At 45.5% G+C, this 25,085-nt stretch overlaps 1 protein-coding gene and 1 pseudogene across 2 annotated transcripts in view; one reads left to right on the forward strand and one right to left on the reverse strand.

Moving 5' to 3' along the window:
* PLEKHA6 (pleckstrin homology domain containing A6) overlaps positions 1-25,085 on the forward strand; it is a 296,849-nt gene that overhangs the window by 105,685 nt on the left and 166,079 nt on the right. The window lies entirely within an intron of this gene.
* On the reverse strand, positions 11,071-11,188 carry LOC135052622 (5S ribosomal RNA; annotated as a pseudogene).

Consider the following 25,085-nt stretch of genomic DNA (forward strand, 5'->3'; position numbering starts at 1 on the left):
GCAGCGTCACCAACCCGGCAATATGCCGGGTAGGTGAGTGCAGTGGGAAAGGGGGCTCTGATGAGGGTCGCCGTCGAGTAGCACCCATGTCAGGCTCTCGGCTGCAACCCGCATCACTAGTGGAAAAGGAGTATAAGTCTTCTGCAGTGACAGGAGACCAGACCAGACATGTTGGGCACAACATCATGTTGGAAAAGATTCAGGTATTTTGTGGAGCCAGAATAAAAAAATTAAACAAAAACATTACCAGAGTGGGATGTTTGACTGTCTGTGAGGGTGGCTGACACTGCAGCTGTCAACGTGATTTTATATTAATAGTAGATGTTTTTTTCGGGTGGTCTTCAGTATGCCGAATGTCGGGATACCGGCGCACAGTATACCGGCGCCGGGATCCCGACACCCGGCATACCGACAGCTATTCTCCCTCGTGGGGGTCCACGACCCCCCTGGAGGGAGAATAAATAGCGCGCGCCACCGTGCCCGCAGCGTGGCAAGCGCAGCGAGCCCGCAAGGGGCTCCTTTGCGCTCGCCACACTGTCGGTATGCCAGCGGTCGGGCCGCCGGCATACCGTACTACACCCATTGTTTTCTGTGTACGTCACTCCCACAGTATTTTATACAAACTGTATTTTTTACCAGTTGTCGTAACCTCAGATGACATAATAGGGAGGCATAATTTACAATTTTTATTTGCCCTCTAGACATAGTTGCTGGCTTTGTGGGACAGTCAGGTGGTGTCTCTGCTGCAAAATGGCACAATTGCTGTTGTCTGGTCGCTTGGACTGTATGCAAGCATGGCAGATATAAAAGTAAAAGTTTAGTGCAACTTGATAAAACCATATGTATAATCAAGTGGTCAAGGCTACAAGTGTGTACATTTTTGCCCTCTGGGGTATCACCTAGGTGGGAGTGGCTTGATGATGCAGTATGTGCAGGCAAGCAGGTAGGTACTTTACTCTCTCAGGTGCCCAGTGTGCCATCAGAGTAAATAATATATCTTTGCAGAATGATTGTTGTAATGAATATTATCTTTTATTTGAATTAATCATGAGGCAGTGAGTGAATTGTAGCACTCTGCAAATCTATACTTAGTAATGATAATGTATACACACCCATTCCACTAATGCTAAGATTTTCAAGCCTTGGTGTGAAATGCCTTGTATCTGAAGTAGTAGTAACCACACTCTGCAACATCTCCCTGAGCTGAATGGTTTGAAGTTTGAACTGGATTTATTTATTTTTTTATTAGTTATTGAATTTTATATTTCACTAATTTAGCCAAGGCGATTTTGCATTCCCAGCATAATGTTTGCCCATGCCTTCTTTATACTAAACTGAAGTTGTTTAAGAAGGGCTAAAGCATGGGAACCTGGTTGAAGTTTTTGAAATTTACCAGTTTGCCGCAAGTCAAATGTTAAAATAATGTTTATATTGTTTATTAGGAATATGGGAGACGGTCAGACGAGTGGGCATACGGGGTTGCTGACATTTCACCGGCTTTCGGGATTCCGGCATCAGTATCCTGAACAACGGGATCCCAACAGCCGGCAAATGCATTACGTTTATTACAATGTAAACACAAATTAAATATAACAATAACAGCAATGCTTATTGTTAGCTTTCCTTTATTTATATGAAAGTTTTTTTCCTGTGCCCAATAACAGTGTGAAAAAAACTATGTTAGCTTGGTGCCATCTGTCTATGTATGACATGCACAATAACAAGCTGGCGTTCAAGTGGTTAATTAGTATGATAGATGCCTCAGCACAGCCCCTTCCATTGAATTGTTGACCCCTGAGATCATAAAGCTCCAGGCGACAGAGAGGGAGGGGGATACCTGCTCACACTGGTCCTCCACTAGCAAAAACCTGTCCAGCCACTCCGGTCTCAGTCATGTGAGTATGGCAGACCTAGAGGATGGTGCAGTTATCCAATACTGTAAGCAACCTATCCCATGTCACTGGGATTGCTGGGTAATAATATGGATCATTTGACTGTAAAGGCAAAGTTAAAATTAACTTATAAAGCCTATAGAATTAAAATAGTGAAGGTTTACAAATAATATACGCAATAAGAGGAATTGTAATGTACAGTAAAGTCAGTACCGCAAAAATTGAGATAATTACAAGTACAATTATTTTGAGACCAATCTCTAAAACATGGGCCCAGATTTATCCAAGCTTGGAGAAAGATAAGGTACCAACCAATCAGCTCCTGTCATTTTTCAAACACAGCCAGTCAAATTACAGTTAGCAGCTGATTGGTTAGTACTTTATCTCTCTTCAAGCTTTGATAAAACTGGGCCCTAGTGTCCTTTTGCATTCCAGGGAATTAGCTACAGTCTTGATTGGGTTTTTCCCTCCCAGCTGTGTCATTCAACCGACACTACTGTGGGGGGAGATGTACTTTAGGGGATATGTAGTAAGCAGTGATAAAAGTGGAGAAGTAAGCCAGTGGAGACGTTGCACATGGCAACCAATCAGCTGCTCTGTATGTTTATAGTATGCAAATTATAAATGTTATGTCAATGCTGATTGGTTGCCATGGGCAACTTCTCCACTGGCTCACTTCTCCGCTTTTATCACTGCTTAGTATATGCCCCCCTAAGTCTTGAAAAGTGATAAAGTGGAGAGTGATAAAGTGCCAGCCAATCAGCTCCTAACTGCCATGTCACAGGCTGCGTTTGAAAAATGACAGTTCATAGCTGATTAGCTGGTAGTTTATCACTCTACACTTTATAATTTTTTAAGGCTTAGTACATCTGACCTTCTATTTTAAATCCACTGTTGCTAACTTTGATGTTGGGTGAATGGTGCATCGGGTGGTATAGGGGTAGGAGAACCTGACCCTACAATGAAGGTGAAAATCAACAGGCATAAAACAGAAGTTGGGGCGGTATTGTAAAGTATGACTATTATTTGGATGTGCATTCCATCAACATAAAGACCTGGGGCCAAAATTCTGTGGGGCAGAATACAATTCAGTATATGATAGTGAGCATAGGACCAATTTGTAAGCTGGACCCTCCACTATGTCTAAAAAAACAGGCCTCGATTTTCTTGTCATTATTGGTATTCTGCTGGCTTAGTTAAAACCCAGACATAGGAATATCCAGTAGGTCAAGATTCTATTCAGTACAAACGTTTCTTTGTGAAAGGTTCCAGAAATTTCAGAAGTCTTTTCTAGAGTAAAGGTCATCTATGAAAAATATTCAGTTCTTACAACAATATTAGAAAGGCCTTCAGCCATTGGATTCATTGACTGTTTCAAAATGTGTCTTTAGAAAGGCTTACAGACCAGATGTTTTGCATACAGAGGAAAATACCGTTATGAATTGAACTCAAATCCTAAATATTTTTATTTCCTCTAAGGTATTTAAATGTTTAGATAAATGTATTTCATTTGATGTAAAACAGCCTGTCCTATAAGTTAAATACTGCTTTGAAGATCTCATCAACATCCATGGGCATGATCTGAACCACTATTCTTGAGGATGCATCCTATCAGTTCAATAGGAAACACAGGCTATTGGTGACAAATGTCCAAGAGACAATGGCTTTCGTTGAAATGATTGGCTGAATCCTCTTGAATTTTGGTTTACTCCACAGAATACCTGCCTGCACAGTTCGCAACAGCTGCCTGTTCAATAACTTCTATGTTTGTTGGTTTGTCTTACATTGATGTAAGTGCACCTAGAAATGCACTCATCTGTCATAGTACAACTGGAAGAAGCGAGATGTGTCCCTTTAAAAGATTAGGATTATTATTATTATTATTACATTTTATTTATAGGGCGCCACAAGTGTTTCGCAGCGCCGTACAAAGGACAGTACAGGGAGACAAAACTTAGCATAACAGTAAATAAATAACAAAAGTGGAGTGCAGGTAACAAAGAGCAACACAATTCTCAAAACATAATACAGCTTAGATGTAGGATGAGACCAAATCTCTGCCAGCTGCAGCACATGTACCATACCCTCCAACTGTACCCTTTGGCCGATGCAGTACAGTTTTGTATGGTCTGTACGGGCCAAAAAGGGCTTTGTACCAGGTTTTGGCATCTCCCAATTCAATTCAATGCTATGGAAGTGTTGGGGGCCACACACCCTTTATCCATGGTTACGCCCCCTTTACGAATCTGTACCGGTTTTCAGCACAGCAGTGTTGGGGGGTATGATGTACTGCCCTAGCTACACTATGCACACCTTTAGGCACTAGTGGCAAGGAGCGGGGATGTGGTTGGGGTTCCTGGACTGTAGAGTAGGTTGGCTGTGTTTTGATCAACTGCACAGCAGACCGAGTGTTTGTTTTCTTTTTTCAAATCTTGTTTCCTGCTAAATATGTCTTGCTTGTCACATTACATTACATGCACATGGCCATTTTGTTGCATTGCCCCTCTGCCTGAGCTGTGTTCTGTTCAACTACTGTTAATAGAGTGTAGCTAAAATGGAATAATAAAAAAGATAATTGATCCCTATAAGGATCAGAAGGGCCGTTCACGTAGAAGCTTCCCGTATGCACGTACCCTTAGGCTACTCTACTGGAATTATAAACCTGCATTTAAGATAAAAATCATTGCACCAAATGATGCAGGGTCTGATTCCGCTTTACAATACCATATACATAAAATACAGATGCAACAGGAGGCGTCTGTAGAAAATAGATGTCTCCTGCATGCATCTGCGATCCGAGTGCTATGTGTGAAGATGCAGCATTGGATCACCATTGCGACCTTCAGTTGCAGCACTTGCCAACTATGCGTACACCGAAACTTAAACAGACCGGAACAGATCAGCTGGGTCCAAGAAAGGATGCATCCAATCTGGTTGCCTCCCTCCAAACGCTGCAGCATGTCAATAAGGCTGCATCTGAGAGTGGGCTGTGAATGATATTGCAGGACCTGTTCTGCACATGCACAGAACGGATCTTGCACAAGCGCAAACCTCCAATATTCTGATCTGTGCGCAAATCAGATTGCATACAAATCCGAATCAGGACAATAGTGTTACGTTCCTGATGCTCAGAACTGGAGAGATGTTTGTGTAGAGAGTCCAGAGCACCAGGACGTGACGCTGAAATAAGGGATGGTACGGAAATAGCCCCTAGCACCCTACCTCCGTTGTTTTACCCGTGTGGTCAGTTCACGCCTGAGTGACTATGGTTTCTTGGGCCCACGGCAGCTGACCAGGAACAGACGTTGCAAGGCAGGAACAGCATACAGGAGTGACTTTGGGAGCCTGCTGCTGAAGCTGGACTAGCTGTGTAAATAAATCCTGTGTGAGGCCAGCCCGGATGACAGACGATGGGACTATGTGGGTAGTAGCCGGGTGGTTATTGTGAACCGGAAGAAAACAACGTGACAGGGCATCGGCTTTTGTATTCTTGGAACCGGGCCTGAAGGTGATAATAAACCTGAAACGAGTAAAAAACAGCGCCCAACGTGCCTGTCGAGCATTAAGCCGTTTAGCTGACTCAATATACTGCAGGTTCTTGTGGTCAGTAAACACCGTAATGGTATGCCTTGCTCCTTCCAGCCAGTGCCTCCACTCCTCGAAAGCCCATTTAACTGCCAACAATTCCCGATTACCAACATCATAGTTGGATTCTGCGGAGGAGAATTTTCTGGACATGAAGGCACATGGGTGTAATTCCTGAGACTCCGGGTCTTCCTGAGAAAGGATAGCCCCCACTCCAACCTCTGAGGCATCTACCTCGACAATAAAGGGGAGATCCGGGTTAGGGTGTCTGAGTGGGATCCGGTCTGAAGATCGACAGTGTCTAGGTCGACAATGTTTAGGTCGACCACTATAGTTCGACAGTCACTAGGTCGACATGGATGGAAGGTCGACAGGGTTTCTAGGTCGACATGTGCTAGGTCGACAGGTCTAAAGGTCGACATGAGTTTTTCACATTTTTTTGGGGGGGGATTTTTTCATACTTAACGATCCACGTGGACTACGATTGGAACGGTAAAGTGTGCCGAGCGAAGCGGTAGCGGAGCGAAGGCACCATGCCCGAAGCATGGCGAGCGAACGCGGTGCACTAATTTGGGATCCCGGTCACTCTACGAAGAAAACGACACAAAAAAAAAAATTCCTCATGTCGACCTTTAGACCTGTCGACCTAGCACATGTCGACCTAGAAACCCTGTCGACCTTCCATCCATGACGACCTAGTGACTGTCGACCTATAGTGGTCGACCTAAACATTGTCGACCTAGATACTGTCGATAAAACGAACCACACCCGTCTGAGTACTGGAGCTGAGACAAAGGCCTGATTAAGGCCAGAAAGGCAGACTTGGCTTCAGGCGACCAATTGGAAGGATCCGCTCCTTTTTTAGTCAATGCCACGATAGGAGCAACCAAATCTGAGAAGGTATGAATAAAACGCCTATAGTAATTTGCAAACCCTAAAAAGCGCTGAATTGCTTTTAAGTTCGTGGGTTGTGCCCAATTTAGGATGGCCTGGAGTTTTTTTGGTTCCATGAAAAACCCCTTAGGAGAAATAATATACCCCAGGAAGGACACTTCTGTGATGTGGAAATCACATTTCTCCAGTTTGGCGTATAAATGATTTTTCCGTAACTTCTGAAGGACCAGTCGCACATGGGTAATATGTTGTTCAAAAGACTCAGAGTAAATCAAAATGTCGTCTAAATAAACGACTACGAACTTTCCTAGAAAGTCGCGAAGGACGTCGTTAATGAGATCTTGAAATACAGCAGGAGCATTAGACAGCCCAAACGGCATCACCAGGTATTCATAATGTCCCGACTGTGTGCTGAAAGCCGTCTTCCACTCATCCCCAGATTTTATTCGGATGAGATTGTAAGCCCCTCTAAGATCGATCTTGGAAAAGATAACGGCAGTCCGGAGCTGATCAAACAGTACTGAAATCAGTGGCAAGGGGTAGGTGTTTTTAACAGAAATTTTATTCAGAGCCCGATAATCAATACATGGTCTGAGCGACCCATCTTTTTTCTCAACAAAAAAGAACCCTGCACTCAATGGAGATTTCGAGGGCCTAATGAAGCCTTTTTTTAGGCTCTCCTGTACATAATCATTCATTGCCGTAGTTTCCGGCCCAGACAGGTCATATAGTCTCCCCTTAGGCAAAGAGGCACCAGGAACTAAGTCGATAGCGCAGTCATAGGACCGATGAGGAGGCAGAATATCCGCATTACCCTTGGAGAAAACGTCGGCAAAGTCCTGATATTCCAAAGGAATAAGTTCTGGGGTGACTGCCGCAACCCGGACTGGACGGGAAATACATTCCTTAACACAAAAGGGACCCCATCGGGAAATCTCCCCAGCCCGCCAATCTATGGTGGGATTATGAAAGGCAAGCCAGGGGTGACCCAAAACTACGGGGACAGCCGGACAATGGGTAAGGTAAAATTCGATTTTCTCCGAATGTAGGGCCCCCACTGTCAGTTGTACTGGAGGTGTGCGGTGAGTGATTACCCCATTAGAAAGCGGACCACCATCCAAGCCGTGCATGGTGATACGTTTATCCAAAGGTATCTGTGGAACGCCCAAAGCCTGAGCCCAACCAAGATCCATGAAATTTCCCGCAGCTCCACTGTCGACGAAGGCCGACACCAACGAACTGAGTCTACCAAAGGAAATTTTTGCAGGAACTAATAAGGAATCATTAGAGGAGATCAACTACAGACCCAAGTGAACCCCCTCACAATTCACTGGGTCAGAGCGTTTCCCTGCTTATTCGGGCAATTACGTGCGATATGTCCCTTGCCACCACAATACAAGCAAAGACCAGAATTTAGCCTTCTGGTTCTTTCCTCTGGGGACAGCCGGGAGAGACCCATTTGCATGGGCTCCTCGACGTCCTCAGGGAAAGTATACACACATGGACTAGGCCTGAAACTAGCTCCTCTTTCAGCCCTCCGCTCCCGGAGACGACGATCAATTTTAATAGCAAGCTCCATGAGTTTGTCTAAAGTCTCTGGAGCGGGGTACTGCAGGAGACTGTCTTTAATAACTTCAGACAAACCGAGGCGAAACTGACTGCGCAGGGCCGGATCATTCCAGCCACAGTTGTTCGACCAACGGCGAAACTCGGTACAATACGCCTCTGCTGGATTTTTCCCTTGCTTAAGTGCACGCAAGTGGCTCTCAGCCGACGCTTCTCTATCAGGGTCATCGTACAAAAGGCCTAGAGACTTAAAAAAGGCATCTACAGATAGCAAGGCAACATCATCGGCTTTTAGCCCAAAAGCCCAGGTTTGAGGATCGCCTTGTAGTAAAGACATCACAATCCCGACCCGTTGAGACTCAGTACCAGAGGATCGGGGCCTTAAACGAAAATAAAGCTTACAAGCTTCCTTGAAATTAAAAAAATCCTTTCGGTTACCTGAAAAACGGTCAGGAAGGTGCATCTTTGGTTCTGGAATCATACTCGGGGAGGCTCGCAAAAGATCTTCCTGCGATCTCACCCGAAGAGTAAGATCCTGAACCATCTGAGTTAGTTCCTGAATCTGGTTGGCCAAAAGCTGGCTGGGATTCGGTCCTAATACTGCCGGATTCATGAGGCCGAATTTCAAGGCCCACCAAAAACAAATAACTCTTAATATTATTCTTTTTTTTGTTTGTTTGTTTTTGGGCCGGTGATAATGTTACGTTCCTGATGCTCAGAACTGGAGAGATGTTTGTGTAGAGAGTCCAAAGCACCAGGACGTGACGCTGAAATAAGGGATGGTACGGGAATAGCCCCTAGCACCCTACCTCCGTTGTTTTACCCGTGTGGTCAGTTCACGCCTGAGTGACTATGGTTTCTTGGGCCCACGGCAGCCGCGTTTGAAGGGCGGATTAGGTCTGCCCAACTCCGATGCCCCCAGGTCTTAGAGTGAGACAAGGCGTGAACCGAGACAGGATAATAACAAGGGGACCTCTAACTAAAGCAAACAGAAGCTAGGGGCTACTAACTACCCTAAAACAAAATATATGTGCGGCACGCCGCCAAAGGAAAAGAACAACAAAAGATACCACTGTCCACTCCCCCACACGGCACCGCCGAGTCCCGGGGAGGACAGTGAAAAGCGGAAACCTCCGCAAAAACCACCAATACAAAAGTAAAACAAGGACTAAGCGGCCTAGGCCGCAACATGCGGCAGAAGCCGCTACTCACGAAACCGGGAGAGAACCCCAACAAGCGAGAACCCCCAGATGACCGCAACAGGTTCACTTGGACAGGAAGGATTCCCAGGACCGGCTTCAGAACTCCAGAACTCAGGAGCACAGGGAGCAGGATCGACCAGATACAGCTGACCAGGAACAGACGTTGCAAGGCAGGAACAGCATACAGGAAGCTATCACCGGCGAGGCTGCAGTGTGCTGGCTCCTATAAAAAGACCCCGCTGGCCAATGAAAGGAGGGCCAGCAAGACCAGCCCCCAGACCCTAATTACTAGTTGCCGTGCAGCTGCCCTGCTGCACGAGCAACTAATCAATCCTATCTGGCAACGGGGAACGCGGTCCGCCAATGGCGTCCCCGTTGCTATGGACCCAGCGGCTGAGGACGCCCGGCGTCCTAGCGTTGCCAGGGACCCGGCGGCTACAGTACGCACGGCGTCCTGGCACTGCTAGGCGCCGGGCGGGCAGGGAGGGAGATGCGGCGGCCGTGAGCGTCGCTCGGAAGCGGACCGAGCGGCGCCGCGGACCGCGGCACCTAACACATAGTACATACTTGCATGCATTGAACATGTGTTGTGATGCACTGGGGGCATATGACAAAATTGATCCTAGAGAAAGCCCATGCTATGATACCCCCTTCACACATTTTATATATATATATATATATATATATATATTGGAAAAGCGAATAAGATCGGAGCGACCACAGGTGGTAAATATTCTTAGCGACATGTACTTTTTCAAAAACAATGCAGGGTTTATTGCGAAGAACGTTTAAGACAATTGCACATGAAAAAGACAGCATAAAAGAGTGCTTTAAAAAAACGTTAACAGATCGTTAAAAAATCCAAAGGGCACATCAAAGACAAGTAGAAATGGTGCTAAAATGCATGCACTAAAAAAATTAGAATACTAGAAACAACTACGTGTCTAAAATTAAAATATGTAAAAAATACATATATAAAAACTTTTGTATAAAGAAGAAGCAGCTTAACTGAGGATTCAATAGTAGCAGGGTCCATCCAACGCGTTTCGTCTGGTCTGACTTCATCAAGGGGTAGTGAGCAGAGTGGGACACATCATCTGGGATCAGTACTAAATGCCGCCGGTCGGAATCCCGGCGGTCGAAATACCCTGGGAACAGGATTCAAAAAACACATATTAATTGTAACTAATAAGAAGGGAAGCTGTGGTTGTAGTAAAGTACTATGTTTGCGCTTAAAAACTGTGCAAGGAGTCCTTATAAAACACTAATTTCGTTCAGGAGAGTTCATTTCCGGTGCGTGACGCTATTCGCGTCATTTCCGCCCCACATCCGGTGTCCGGGACTTCCTTTTGCGCATGTGCCGGCTGATATGAAGGGAGATGCGGCGGCCATCTTAGTGAAGTCCATATTGCAAGACAGTCCCATGTAGTAGAAGCGGGTGCCGGCGGCCATGTTTTCATAGACAATATTCATTCAAATAGATTGGTAGCAGTCGTTCCCTTGTCTCCAAACCGGAAAAACGCATATAAAAAAATATATAAAAGCGGAATCAGTGCTTATAAACGTTACTTAAGAATCATGTATGATCCATAGTATATATACAGATTACTCATATTATTGGAGAATAGGTACTATATATAGTTATATTATAAGCTTCATCTGGTAAATACAGCATGTGGTATTAAACCCTATCTTCTAGTATCCATAGGGGGATGACATCCTGCAGGATGGTGCGACAAATGGCATCAGGAGATTCATCTTAGAGTACAGATGTTAAATATATGATTAGTACACTAAAAATTTTTTTGTGGCAATCAGTTTCGTATTAATAGTGTTATACATAGGTAGATACCGTCATATACGGAAGAGTTATTATTGGGTTGAATTATTGTTAGATTGAATATAGAAATAACGCGGCCCTGATCCAGTTATTATTACAGCACCCGGTCTTCTTGGGAAGTTTCCTTACCCAGTACTGGCCGGGCCAACACTGCTTGGCTTCCAAGATCGGACGAATTTGGGCATATCCAGTGTGGTATGACTGTAACTTAGGATCTGGGCAATAGCGATAAGAAGAATGTCCAGAGGTTGGGGAGCCACTGCACGGCGTTCCTAGTGATGAGCACCGGAAATTTTTCGGGTTTTGTGTTTTGGTTTTGGGTTCGGTTCCGCGGCCGTGTTTTGGGTTCGAACGCGTTTTGGCAAAGCCTCACCGAATTTTTTTTGTCGGATTCGGGTGTGTTTTGGATTCGGGTGTTTTTTTCAAAAAACCCTAAAAAACAGCTTAAATCATAGAATTTGGGGGTCATTTTGATCCCAAAGTATTATTAACCTCAATAACCATAATTTCCACTCATTTTCAGTCTATTCTGAACACCTCACACCTCACAATATTATTTTTAGTCCTAAAATTTGCACCGAGGTCGCTGGATGGCTAAGCTAAGCGACCCAAGTGGCCGACACAAACACCTGGCCCATCTAGGAGTGGCACTGCTGTGTCACGCAGGATGGCCCTTCCAAAAAACACTCCCCAAACAGCACATGACGCAAAGAAAAAAAGAGGCGCAATGAGGTAGCTGTGTGAGTAAGCTAAGCGACCCTAGTGGCCGACACAAACACCTGGCCCATCTAGGAGTGGCACTGCAGTGTCACGCAGGATGGCCCTTCCAAAAAACACTCCCCAAACAGCACATGACGCAAAGAAAAAAAGAGGCGCAATGAAGTAGCTGTGTGAGTAAGCTAAGCGACCCTAGTGGCCGACACAAACACCTGGCCCATCTAGGAGTGGCACTGCAGTGTCACGCAGGATGGCCCTTCCAAAAAACACTCCCCAAACAGCACATGACGCAAAGAAAAAAAGAGGCGCAATGAGGTAGCTGTGTGAGTAAGCTAAGCGACCCTAGTGGCCGACACAAACACCTGGCCCATCTAGGAGTGGCACTGCAGTGTCACGCAGGATGGCTCTTCCAAAAAACACTCCCCAAACAGCACATGACGCAAAGAAAAAAAGAGGCGCAATGAGGTAGCTGTGTGAGTAAGCTAAGCGACCCTAGTGGCCGACACAAACACCTGGCCCATCTAGGAGTGGCACTGCAGTGTCACGCAGGATGGCCCTTCCAAAAAACACCCCCCAAACAGCACATGACGCAAAGAAAAATGAAAGAAAAAAGAGGTGCAAGATGGAATTGTCCTTGGGCCCTCCCACCCACCCTTATGTTGTATAAACAGGACATGCACACTTTAACCAACCCATCATTTCAGTGACAGGGTCTGCCACACGACTGTGACTGAAATGACGGGTTGGTTTGGACCCCCACCAAAAAAGAAGCAATTAATCTCTCCTTGCACAAACTGGCTCTACAGAGGCAAGATGTCCACCTCATCATCATCCTCCGATATATCACCGTGTACATCCCCCTCCTCACAGATTATCAATTCGTCCCCACTGGAATCCACCATCTCAGCTCCCTGTGTACTTTGTGGAGGCAATTGCTGCTGGTCAATGTCTCCACGGAGGAATTGATTATAATTCATTTTAATGAACATCATCTTCTCCACATTTTCTGGATGTAACCTCGTACGCCGATTGCTGACAAGGTGAGCGGCGGCACTAAACACTCTTTCGGAGTACACACTTGTGGGAGGGCAACTTAGGTAGAATAAAGCCAGTTTGTGCAAGGGCCTCCAAATTGCCTCTTTTTCCTGCCAGTATAAGTACGGACTGTCTGACGTGCCTACTTGGATGCGGTCACTCATATAATCCTCCACCATTCTTTCAATGGGGAGAGAATCATATGCAGTGACAGTAGACGACATGTCCGTAATCGTTGTCAGGTCCTTCAGTCCGGACCAGATGTCAGCATCAGCAGTCGCTCCAGACTGCCCTGCATCACCGCCAGCGGGTGGGCTCGGAATTCTGAGCCTTTTCCTCGCACCCCCAGTTGCGGGAGAATGTGAAGGAGGAGATGTTGACAGGTCGCGTTCCGCTTGACTTGACAATTTTGTCACCAGCAGTTCTTTGAACCCCAGCAGACTTGTGTCTGCCGGAAAGAGAGATCCAAGGTAGGTTTTAAATCTAGGATCGAGCACGGTGGCCAAAATGTAGTGCTCTGATTTCAACAGATTGACCACCCGTGAATCCTTGTTAAGCGAATTAAGGGCTCCATCCACAAGTCCCACATGCCTAGCGGAATCGCTCTGTGTTAGCTCCTCCTTCAATGTCTCCAGCTTCTTCTGCAAAAGCCTGATGAGGGGAATGACCTGACTCAGGCTGGCAGTGTCTGAACTGACTTCACGTGTGGCAAGTTCAAAAGGTTGCAGAACCTTGCACAACGTTGAAATCATTCTCCACTGCGCTTGAGACAGGTGCATTCCACCTCCTATATCGTGCTCAGTTGTATAGGCTTGAATGGCCTTTTGCTGCTCCTCCAACCTCTGAAGCATATAGAGGGTTGAATTCCACCTCGTTACCACTTCTTGCTTCAGATGATGGCAGGGCAGATTCAGGCGTTTTTGGTGGTGCTCCAGTCTTCTGTACGTGGTGCCTGTACGCCGAAAGTGTCCCGCAATTCTTCTGGCCACCGACAGCATCTCTTGCACGCCCCTCTCGTTTTTTAAATAATTCTGCACCACCAAATTCAAGGTATGTGCAAAACATGGGACGTGCTGGAATTTGCCCATATTTAATGCACACACAATATTGCTGGCGTTGTCCGATGCCACAAATCCACAGGAGAGTCCAATTGGGGTAAGCCATTCTGCGATGATCTTCCTCAGTTGCCGTAAGAGGTTTTTAGCTGTGTGCGTATTCTGGAAAGCGGTGATACAAAGCGTAGCCTGCCTAGGAAAGAGTTGGCGTTTGCGAGATGCTGCTACTGGTGCCGCCGCTGCTGTTCTTGCGGCGGGAGTCCATACATCTACCCAGTGGGCTGTCACAGTCATATAGTCCTGAGCCTTCCCTGCTCCACTTGTCCACATGTCCGTGATTAAGTGGACATTGGGTACAACTGCATTTTTTAGGACACTGGTGAGTCTTTTTCTGAGGTCTGTGTACATTTTCGGTATCGCCTGCCTAGAGAAATGGAACCTAGATGGTATTTGGTACCGGGGACACAGTACCTCCAACAAGTCTCTAGTTGCCTCTGCAGTAATGATGGATACCGGAACCACGTTTCTCACCGCCCAGGATGCCAAGGCCTCAGTTATCCGCTTTGCAGCAGGATGACTGCTGTGATATTTCATCTTCCTCGCAAAGGACTGTTGGACAGTCAATTGCTTGGTGGAAGTAGTAAAAGTGGTCTTACGAGTACGACTTCCCCTCTGGGATGACCATCGACTCCCAGCAGCAACAACAGCAGCGCCAGCAGCAGTAGGCGTTACACGCAAGGATGCATCGGAGGAATCCCAGGCAGGAGAGGACTCGTCATAATTGCCAGTGACATGGCCTGCAGGACTATTGGCATTCCTGGGGAAGGAGGAAATTGACACTGAGGGAGTTGGTGGGGTGGTTTGCGTGAGCTTGGTTACAAGAGGAAGGGATTTACTGGTCAGTGGACTGCTTCCGCTGTCGCCCAAAGTTTTTGAACTTGTCACTGACTTATGATGAATGCGCTGCAGGTGACGTATAAGGGAGGATGTTCCGAGGTGGTTAACGTCCTTACCCCTACTTATTACAGCTTGACAAAGGCAACACACGGCTTGACAAATGTTGTCCGCATTTCTGTTGAAATACTTCCACACCGAAGAGCTGATTTTTTTGGTATTTTCACCAGGCATGTCAATGGCCCTATTCCTCCCACGGACAACAGGTGTCTCCCCGGGTGCCTGACTTAAACAAACCACCTCACCATCAGAATCCTCCTGGTCAATTTCCTCCCCAGCGCCAGCAACACCCATATCCTCCTCATCCTGGTGTACTTCAACACTGACATCTTCAATCTGACTATCAGGAACTGGACTGCGGGTGCTCCTTCCAGCACTTGCAGGGGGCGTGCAAATGGTGGAAGGCGCATGCTCTTCACGTCCAGTGTTGGGAAGGTCAGGCATCGCAAACGACACAATTGGACTCTCCTTGTGGATTTGTGATTTCGAAGAACGCACAGTTCTTTGCTGTGCTTTTGCCAGCTTGAGTCTTTTCATTTTTCTAGCGAGAGGCTGAGTGCTTCCATCCTCATGTGAAGCTGAACCACTAGCCATGAACATAGGCCAGGGCCTCAGCCGTTCCTTGCCACTCCGTGTGGTAAATGGCATATTGGCAAGTTTACGCTTCTCCTCCGACAATTTTATTTTAGATTTTTGAGTCCTTTTTTTACTGATATTTGGTGTTTTGGATTTTACATGCTCTGTACTATGACATTGGGCATCGGCCTTGGCAGACGACGTTGCTGGCATTTCATCGTCTCGGCCATGACTAGTGGCAGCAGCTTCAGCACGAGGTGGAAGTCGATCTTGATCTTTCCCTATTTTTGGAACCTCAACATTTTTGTTCTCCATATTTTAATAGGCACAACTAAAAGGCACCTCAGGTAAACAATGGAGATGGATGGATACTAGTATACTTATGGATTGACGAGCGACTGCCGACACAGAGGTAGCTACAGCCGTGGACTACCGTACTGCGTCTGCTGCTAATATAGACTGGATGATAATGATATAAAAAATATATATATATATATCACTACTGCAGCAGGACAGGTATATATTATATAATGACGGACCTGCTGGACACTGTCAGCTCAGCACTGCAGACTCCTAAAGTAAGCTACTAGTAGTATCAAGAAGATAGAAAAAAAAAACACCACAGGTAGGTGGTATACAATTATGGATGGACTAGCGACTGCCGACACAGAGGTAGCTACAGCCGTGGACTACCGTACTGCGTCTGCTGCTAATATAGACTGGATGATAATGATATAAAAAATATATATATATATCACTACTGCAGCCGGACAGGTATATATTATATAATGACGGACCTGCTGGACACTGTCAGCTCAGCACTGCAGACTCCTAAAGTAAGCTACTAGTAGTATCAAGAAGATAGAAAAAAAAAAAAAACACCACAGGTAGGTGGTATACAATTATGGATGGACTAGCGACTGCCGACACAGAGGTAGCTACAGCCATGGACTACCGTACTGCGTCTGCTGCTAATATAGACTGGATGATAATGATATAAAATATATATATATATATCACTACTGCAGCAGGACAGGTATATATTATATAATGACGGACCTGCTGGACACTGTCAGCTCAGCACTGCAGACTCCTAAAGTAAGCTACTAGTATCAAGAAGATAGAAAAAAAAAAAAACACCACAGGTAGGTGGTATACAATTATGGATGGACGAGCGACTGCCGACACAGAGGTAGCTACAGCCGTGGACTACCGTACTGCGTCTGCTGCTAATATAGACTGGATGATAATGATATAAAAAAAAATATATATATATCACTACTGCAGCTGGACAGGTATATATTATATAATGACGGACCTGCTGGACACTGTCAGCTCAGCACTGCAGACTCCTAAAGTAAGCTACTAGTATCAAGAAGATAGAAAAAAAAAAAAACACCACAGGTAGGTGGTATACAATTATGGATGGACGAGCGACTGCCGACACAGAGGTAGCTACAGCCGTGGACTACCGTACTGCGTCTGCTGCTAATATAGACTGGATGATAATGATATAAAATATATATATATATATATCACTACTGCAGCAGGACAGGTATATATTATATAATGACGGACCTGCTGGACACTGTCAGCTCAGCACTGCAGACTCCTAAAGTAAGCTACTAGTAGTATCAAGAAGATAGAAAAAAAAAAAACACCACAGGTAGGTGGTATACAATTATGGATGGACTAGCGACTGCCGACACAGAGGTAGCTACAGCCATGGACTACCGTACTGCGTCTGCTGCTAATATAGACTGGATGATAATGATATAAAATATATATATATATATCACTACTGCAGCAGGACAGGTATATATTATATAATGACGGACCTGCTGGACACTGTCAGCTCAGCACTGCAGACTCCTAAAGTAAGCTACTAGTATCAAGAAGATAGAAAAAAAAAAAAACACCACAGGTAGGTGGTATACAATTATGGATGGACGAGCGACTGCCGACACAGAGGTAGCTACAGCCGTGGACTACCGTACTGCGTCTGCTGCTAATATAGACTGGATGATAATGATATAAAAAAAAATATATATATATCACTACTGCAGCTGGACAGGTATATATTATATAATGACGGACCTGCTGGACACTGTCAGCTCAGCACTGCAGACTCCTAAAGTAAGCTACTAGTATCAAGAAGATAGAAAAAAAAAAAAACACCACAGGTAGGTGGTATACAATTATGGATGGACGAGCGACTGCCGACACAGAGGTAGCTACAGCCGTGGACTACCGTACTGCGTCTGCTGCTAATATAGACTGGATGATAAGATATAAAATATATATATATATATCACTACTGCAGCCGGACAGGTATATATTATATAATGACGGACCTGCTGGACACTGTCAGCTCAGCACTGCAGACTCCTAAAGTAAGCTACTAGTATCAAGAAGATAGAAAAAAAAAAAACACCACGGGTAGGTGGTATACAATTATGGATGGACGAGCGACTGCCGACACAGAGGTAGCTACAGCCGTGGACTACCGTACTGCGTCTGCTGCTATATAGACTGGATGATAATGATATAAAAAATATATATATATCACTACTGCAGCCGGACAGGTATATATTATATAATGACGGACCTGCTGGACACTGTCAGCAGAATGCGTTTATAGAATGAAAACACCACACGACGAGTGTTTAACTTTTTCAGGCAGACAATCACAATATACTGGTGGTTAGTGGTCACTGGTCAGTCACACTGGCACTGGTACTCTGGCAGCAAAAGTGTGCACTGTTAAAATATGTACTCCTGCTATAACTGCTCCCCAGTCTCCCCCACAATTAAGCTGTGTGAGCAGTGAGCACTCAGCACAGTCAGATATACAGTATTACATAGATGATGCAGCACACTGAGGGCACACTGAGGCTGAGCACAGATATGGTATGTGACTGTGTCACACTGTGTATCGTTTTTTTTCAGGCAGAGAATGGATTAATTAAACTGGTGGTCACTGGTCACACTATCAGCAAGTAGTAGTGGTCACTGGTCAGTCACACTGGCACTGGCAGTGGCACTCTGGCAGCAAAAGTGTGCACTGTTAAAATATGTACTCCTGCTATAACTGCTCCCCAGTCTCCCCCACAATTAAGCTGTGTGAGCAGTGAGCACTCAGCACAGTCAGATATACAGTATTACATAGATGATGCAGCACACTGAGGGCACACTGAGGCTGAGCACAGATATGGTATGTGACTGTGTCACACTGTGTATCGTTTTTTTTCAGGCAGAGAACGGATTAATTAAACTGGTGGTCACTGGTCACACTATCAGCAAGTAGTACTCCGTCCTAATATGCTCCCCAAAATTAGTAGATCAAGTGTCTCTACTCTCTACTCTCTAGTCTACTCTAAACGGAGAGGACGCCAGCCACGTCCTCTCCCTATCAATCTCAATGCACGTGTGAAAATGGCGGCGACGCGCGGCTCCTTATATAGAATCCGAGTCTCGCGATAGAATACGAGCCTCGCGAGAATCCGACAGCGGGATGATGACGTTCGGGCGCGCTCGGGTTAGCCGAGCAAGGCGGGAAGATCCGAGTCTGCCTCGGACCCGTGTAAAAAGGCTGAAGTTCGGGGGGGTTCGGTTTCCGAGAAACCGAACCCGCTCATCTCTAGTTCCAACGTGAACCTAGCTAGGAAAGGAAAGGCAGGTGGATGGTTTCAATAAGGAAGTATTGAGAATAACAGGCTTACGTTCATAAAAAAGGAGCTATTTCGTAGCCTTCATTCAGTCCGTCTGGGTGGAGTGATTTCATTTCGTGTATCCAGAACATCTCTCTCCTTGATAGAAGGTTGGAGAGGTCCCCCCCTCTTTCTCCGAGTGTCACTAGTTCTATACCCTTGAACGTAAGTTCCTCCGGGTTAGAGCCGTGGTGTTGCAGGAAATGTCTAGATACGGCATGTGTTTGGACCCTGTTCTTAATATTTCTTACGTGCTCCTGTATGCGGAGTTTCAGTGGCCTCTTTGTCTTGCTGATATACTTCATCTTGCAGGGACATTCCAGGAGATAAATTACTGAGGATACATTGCAGTTGATAAAGTGCTTGATCTTGTACTCCTTAGTTTCACCTGTGTTCTTGAATGTCTTTCTATTAGGGTTCACGTACTTACAGATGTTGCAATGACCACATTTAAAACAACCCACACATTTCGGTAGTACACCTTTGGGAGTTTCATGGTTTCTTAACATACTGGGTGCAAGGAGGTCCTTCATATTCTGGGATTTCCTAAATACCACGTGAGGTTCAGTTGGTAGGTAGTCTTTAAGAATGGGGTCCATTAGCAGTATATTCCAGTGTGATTTGAGTGCTTGTTTAATCAGGTTGTCGTGTTTACTGTAGGTGGTGATGAATCTTACGGTATCTTTATTGTTCTCCTTGGATTTATATTCCAGAAGTTTATTTCTCTCCAAGGTCTTTGCTTTAGTATTAGCTGTTGCTAGAATATGTTCAGGGTATCCCTTTTCTTTAAATCTCTCTGTGTAAACGGACAATTGGGCATCACGATCCTCCACTTTTTTGCAGTTCCGTGTGATCCTAGTGAACTGTGAGAGGGGAATGTTGTTCTTCCATCGTTTGAGATGGTTGCTCCGATAATGAACATAGCTGTTTGTATCCACGTTTTTTATGAAGTTCCTTGTAATAATCTCTTTTCCTTGGTGGGTCAGTATCAGATCCAGGAACTCTATTTGTTCCGTACTATTATTGGATGTAGACTTCAGGTTCATGGTATTGTCAGATATATAAATAAGGAAGTCTTTAAAAGAAAGTTCATCGCCATCCCATATGATTAAAATATCATCTATATACCTTTTGTAAAATATGATATTTGGCTTAAAAGGATGGTTAGTGAAAATATACTAATTTTCCCAGTGACCCATAAAAAGATTAGCGAAACTTGGCGCGAATATAGTGCCCATCGCTGTCCCACAGGTCTGAAGGTAAAATCGATCCAGAAATTTAAAATAATTGTGTTTCAAGATAAAATTCATAATTTCACAAATAAAAGTCTGGTGGTTGTCCGTGATGAGATGGTCCTTATTGTTAGGATCTCCTGCTCTGTGCTGCCACGTCGCCATGGCAACCGGGAGGCAAGTGTTAGCGAAGTAACCTGAGCGCAACTGATACTCCGGTCCGGGTTTTTACTGTGTAGTGGTTACAGGCACGGCAGGGAATCCGGCGCTGGTTTTGTGCTCACAGTCTGTGAGGTCTGAGTGGGGCGTGGACAGCACCTGCTATATAAACCATCCTCTCAGGCTAGGCAAATGCTGCTGAATCTTTGTTTGTTAGTCAGTTCCAGAGAGTTAGCTAGTACTGTGTGACTTTGTATTTACTTGTTGCTTACTGCGAATAGGCCTTGGGATTCGGTACTTCATTCTGCCAATCCGGACCTAGCAGTAAGACTGGAGTCAGTTGTTTGACCTGCTGGGGTTCTTTTGCTATTCTGTGAACCCAGCAGGTTTGCGGCTGTACTCTCAGACCTGCTTGCTTAATCCTCCCTCACTGTGCAGGGCGTCCAGGTGTCAGTTTAGTGGCAGTAAGCTGAACCTGTGCCCTGCAAGTGGGGGTTAGGATTGTGGATACTCTCCTTGTGTCTATATTTCTATCTCTGACCAAGGAGTTTATTCCCACACCCGTTGGTAACCCTTTGGGGTTTTTTCTGTTGCTCTTAGCAACATCATTTCAGGTGCTCCACATGTTAAATCACTACACATCGCTTCATTGTCCGCTCTATTCCATCTGAGCATTCCTGACACTAGGGAGACACCCAATTCCTGAGCCTTTGGGCTTCTCCGTTCACTTTGTGTTTATTAGTTATTCCATCACCTCCTGTGTATGTTATGTTATACTGTCTGTGAGTTCATTTGCTTCGCTTCCCTCTCTGTTCATACACCGGTATACTCCTGTTAGCACTGGTGTGCGTAACACTTATCCATGAAATAGTTGCATGCCTGAATCCCCTTCTCATGTTCGATGCACGTGTAGAGAGACTGTACATCTATCGTGACCCATCTATACGTGTCTTTCCATCCTTGTGATTCCATTAGGTTGAGAACTGAGGTGGTATCTTTAAGATACGCAGGTAGGTCCGTGACGTATTTTCTGAGAAAGATATCCACGTACTCCGACAGGTGGGATGTTAGGGAGTCGATTCCTGACACAATGGGCCTCCCAGGTGGGTTAGTCATTGATTTGTGCACTTTTGGGAGGAAGTAGAAGATGGGGGTGACGGGGTTGGTGTTCAGGAGGTACTGGTATTCCTCCTTAGACAATGTCTCATTTCTGAGGCCTTTAAGGAGGATAGCTCTAAGTTCCTCCACAAAAGGTTCCTTTGGATCCGCTGTTAGTGGTTTATAAGAGGACCTATCCCCTAGAAGTCTCTCGACTTCCACAATATACGCCATGCGGTCCATGATCACCAGACCCCCCCCCCCCCTTTGTCAGCTGGTTTTAAAATGATGTCCTTATTGTCCTGAATTTGTTTGATCGCTTGTCTTTCTCTGTTTGTTAAATTCTTTTCCTTAATAGGTTGGATCTCTGCCTCACATAGGTCTTTCATCACTAGATCGTAGAATATGCCTATGTTATTTCCCTTAGATTCCAGTGGGTAGAATTTCGATACCGGTCTCAATCCTGATTTTGATTGTTCATAATTCCGTACAACAGCGTCTTCTTTCCTTAGAAAGTGACGCTTCAGAGTAAGTTTCCTAACAAATTTATTTAGGTCCACAAATGTGTCGAATTTATTCATCCCTTTCGTGGGTGCGAATGACAAACCTTTGTTCAAGAGAGAGATTTCATGCGCAGTTAGATCATGGCTGGATAGATTGAAGATGCCTTTAGGTATTGAACGTTCTACTGCAGATTCCTTCGTTTGAAGCGGCTTTTTCCTGCCACCCCCACGGCATCCTCTTCTTCTAGCTGCCTTTTTTCGAGGTGACACATACCTCTCTCCCTCCTTGATGGTGGTTCTTACCGTGTCCCTGACCCTTGTACTTGGTCCTGGGGATAAAAAAACATCCTCTCCTGTTGAGTCCAATTTGTGCAGTGCTGAAAATCTGTTGGTAGTGTAGGTATTCCTTTCTTGTGGAACATGACTTTGCAGTCTTCTTTTTCCTTTCTGTGGTATTGATTGCCAATAATCCCTTCTCCCTTTTATATTACTGTGATGATCAAACCTTGCAAGGTGAGTCAACGCACGGCACTCCAGGGCTTATTTCAAATTAGTGCAGTTTATTGTGCACAATAAACTGCACTAATTTGAAATAAACCCTGGAGTGACGTGCGTTGACTGATCTTGCAAGGTTTGATCATCACAGTATTATATTCTTACTGCAAAGGCACCCAGGCCCAGGTATCTCATCTCTGGAGTGCAACAGCATTATATATATCTATATATATATATCTATATCTATATATATATCTATATATATATATATATATATATAAAATAGGATTTTAATACCTACCGGTAAATCCTTTTCTCTTAGTCCGTAGAGGATGCTGGGGTCACCATTAGAACCATGGGGGTATAGACGGGATCCGCAGGAGACATAAGCACTTTAAGACTTTGAAAGGGTGTGAACTGGCTCCTCCCTCTATGGCCCTCCCCCAGACTCCAGTTATAGGAACTGTGCCCAGGGAAACGGACATTTCGAGGAAAGGATTTATTGTTAAACTAAGGTGAGATTCATACCAGCTCACACCTCAAGCATGCCACACAACATGGCATTCAACAGAACACAGGCCAACGGCATGAACAATTTGCAGCAAAATGCTGACAATAAACGTAACACAACCTATGTGTAATCAGAACTATTAACTGCAGATACAGTACGCACTGGGACGGGCGCCCAGCATCCTCTACGGACTAAGAGAAAAGGATTTATTGGTAGGTATTAAAATCCTATTTTCTCATACGTCCTAGAGGATGCTGGGGTCACCAATAGGACCATGGGGTTATACCAAAGCTCTAGAACGGGCGGGAGAGTGCGGACGACTCTGCAGCACCGATTGACCGAACTTTAGGTCTTCATCGGCCAAGATGTCAAACTTGTAGAACTTTGCAAAAGTGTTTGATCCCGACCAAGTAGCTGCTCGGCAAAGTTGCAATGCTGAGACCCCCCGGGCAGCCGCCCAGGATGAGCCCACCTTCCTAGTGGAATGGGCCTTCACTGATTCCGGTAATGGTAATCCAGCCGTGGAATGGGCCTGCTGAATCGTGTTACAGATCCAGCGCGCAATGGTCTGCTTGGAAGCAGGACACCCAACCTTGTTGGGAGCATACAGGACAAACAGAGCCTCTGTTTTCCTAATCTGAGCCGTTCTGGCAACATAAATCTTCAAAGCTCTGATCACATCCAGAGATTTTGACTCAACGAAGGCGTTAGTAGCCACAGGAACCACGATAGGTTGGCTTATGTGGAAAGAGGAAACCACCTTCGGTAAAAATTGCTGACGTGTCCTCAATTCAGCTCTATCTTCATGGAAGATCAAATAAGGGCTCTTGTGAGACAAGGCCGCTAACTCAGACACCCGCCTTGCAGATGCCAAGGCCAACAGGATAACCACTTTCCAAGTGAGGAATTCCAACTCCACCTTCCGTAAAGGTTCAAACCAATGTGATTGAAGGAACTGCAACACCACATTAAGATCCCATGGTGCCACTGGAGGCACAAATGGAGGTTGGATATGTAATACACCTTTCACGAAAGTCTGAACTTCTGGAAGGGAGGCCAATTGTTTCTGAAAGAAAACCGATAAGGCTGAAATCTGAACCTTAATTGGGAACAATTTTAGGCCCGCATCCACACCTGCTTGTAGAAAATGGAGAAACCGTCCTAGCTGAAACTCTTCCGTAGGAGCCTTCTTGGATTCACACCAAGAAACATTATTCCGCCAAATACGGTGGTAATGTATGGACGTTACCCCTTTCTTGGCCTGAATAAGTGTGGGAATGACTTCACTGGGAATACCCTTACGGGCTAGGATTTTGCGTTCAACCGCCACGCCGTCAAACGTAGCCGCGGTAAGTCCTGACACACGCACGGCCCCTGTTGTAACAGGTCCTCGCGCAGAGGAAGAGGCCAGGGATCTCCGGTGAGTAATTCCTGAAGATCTGGATACCAAGCCCTCCTTGGCCAGGATCGCTCGGGCCTTTGTTCTTCTTATGATCTTTAGAACTTTTGGAATGAGAGGAAGTGGAGGGAACACATACTCTGACTGAAACATCCACGGTGTCACCAGAGCATCCACTGCAATCGCTTGAGAGTCCCTTGACCTGGAACAATATCTTTGAAGCTTCTTGTTGAGACGAGAAGCCATCATGTCCACTTGAGGAACTCCCCAATGACCTGTCACCTCTGCGAAGACTTCTTGGTGGAGGCCCCACTCTCCTGGATGGAGATTGTGTCTGCTGAGGAAGTCTGCTTCCCAGTTGTCCACTCCTGGAATGAAGATCACTGACAGAGCGCTTGTATGCTTTTCCGCCCAACGGAAAATTATTGTGGCTTCTGCCATTGCCGCTCTGCTTTTTGTTCCACCCTGACCGTTTATGTACGCTACTGCTGTTACACTGTCCGACTGGATCAGTACAGGCAGATCTCAAAGAAGATGTTCCGCTTGCAGAAGGCCATTGTAAATGGCCCTTAACTGTGGAGGTGGAGACAAGTTTCCTGACTTGACCATCTTCCTTGGAAGTTTTCTCCCATTGTGACTGCCCCCCAGCCTCTGGGGCTTGC

This window comes from Pseudophryne corroboree, chromosome 2 (assembly GCF_028390025.1).
Source record: "Pseudophryne corroboree isolate aPseCor3 chromosome 2, aPseCor3.hap2, whole genome shotgun sequence".
Taxonomy (NCBI): Eukaryota; Metazoa; Chordata; class Amphibia; order Anura; family Myobatrachidae; genus Pseudophryne; species Pseudophryne corroboree.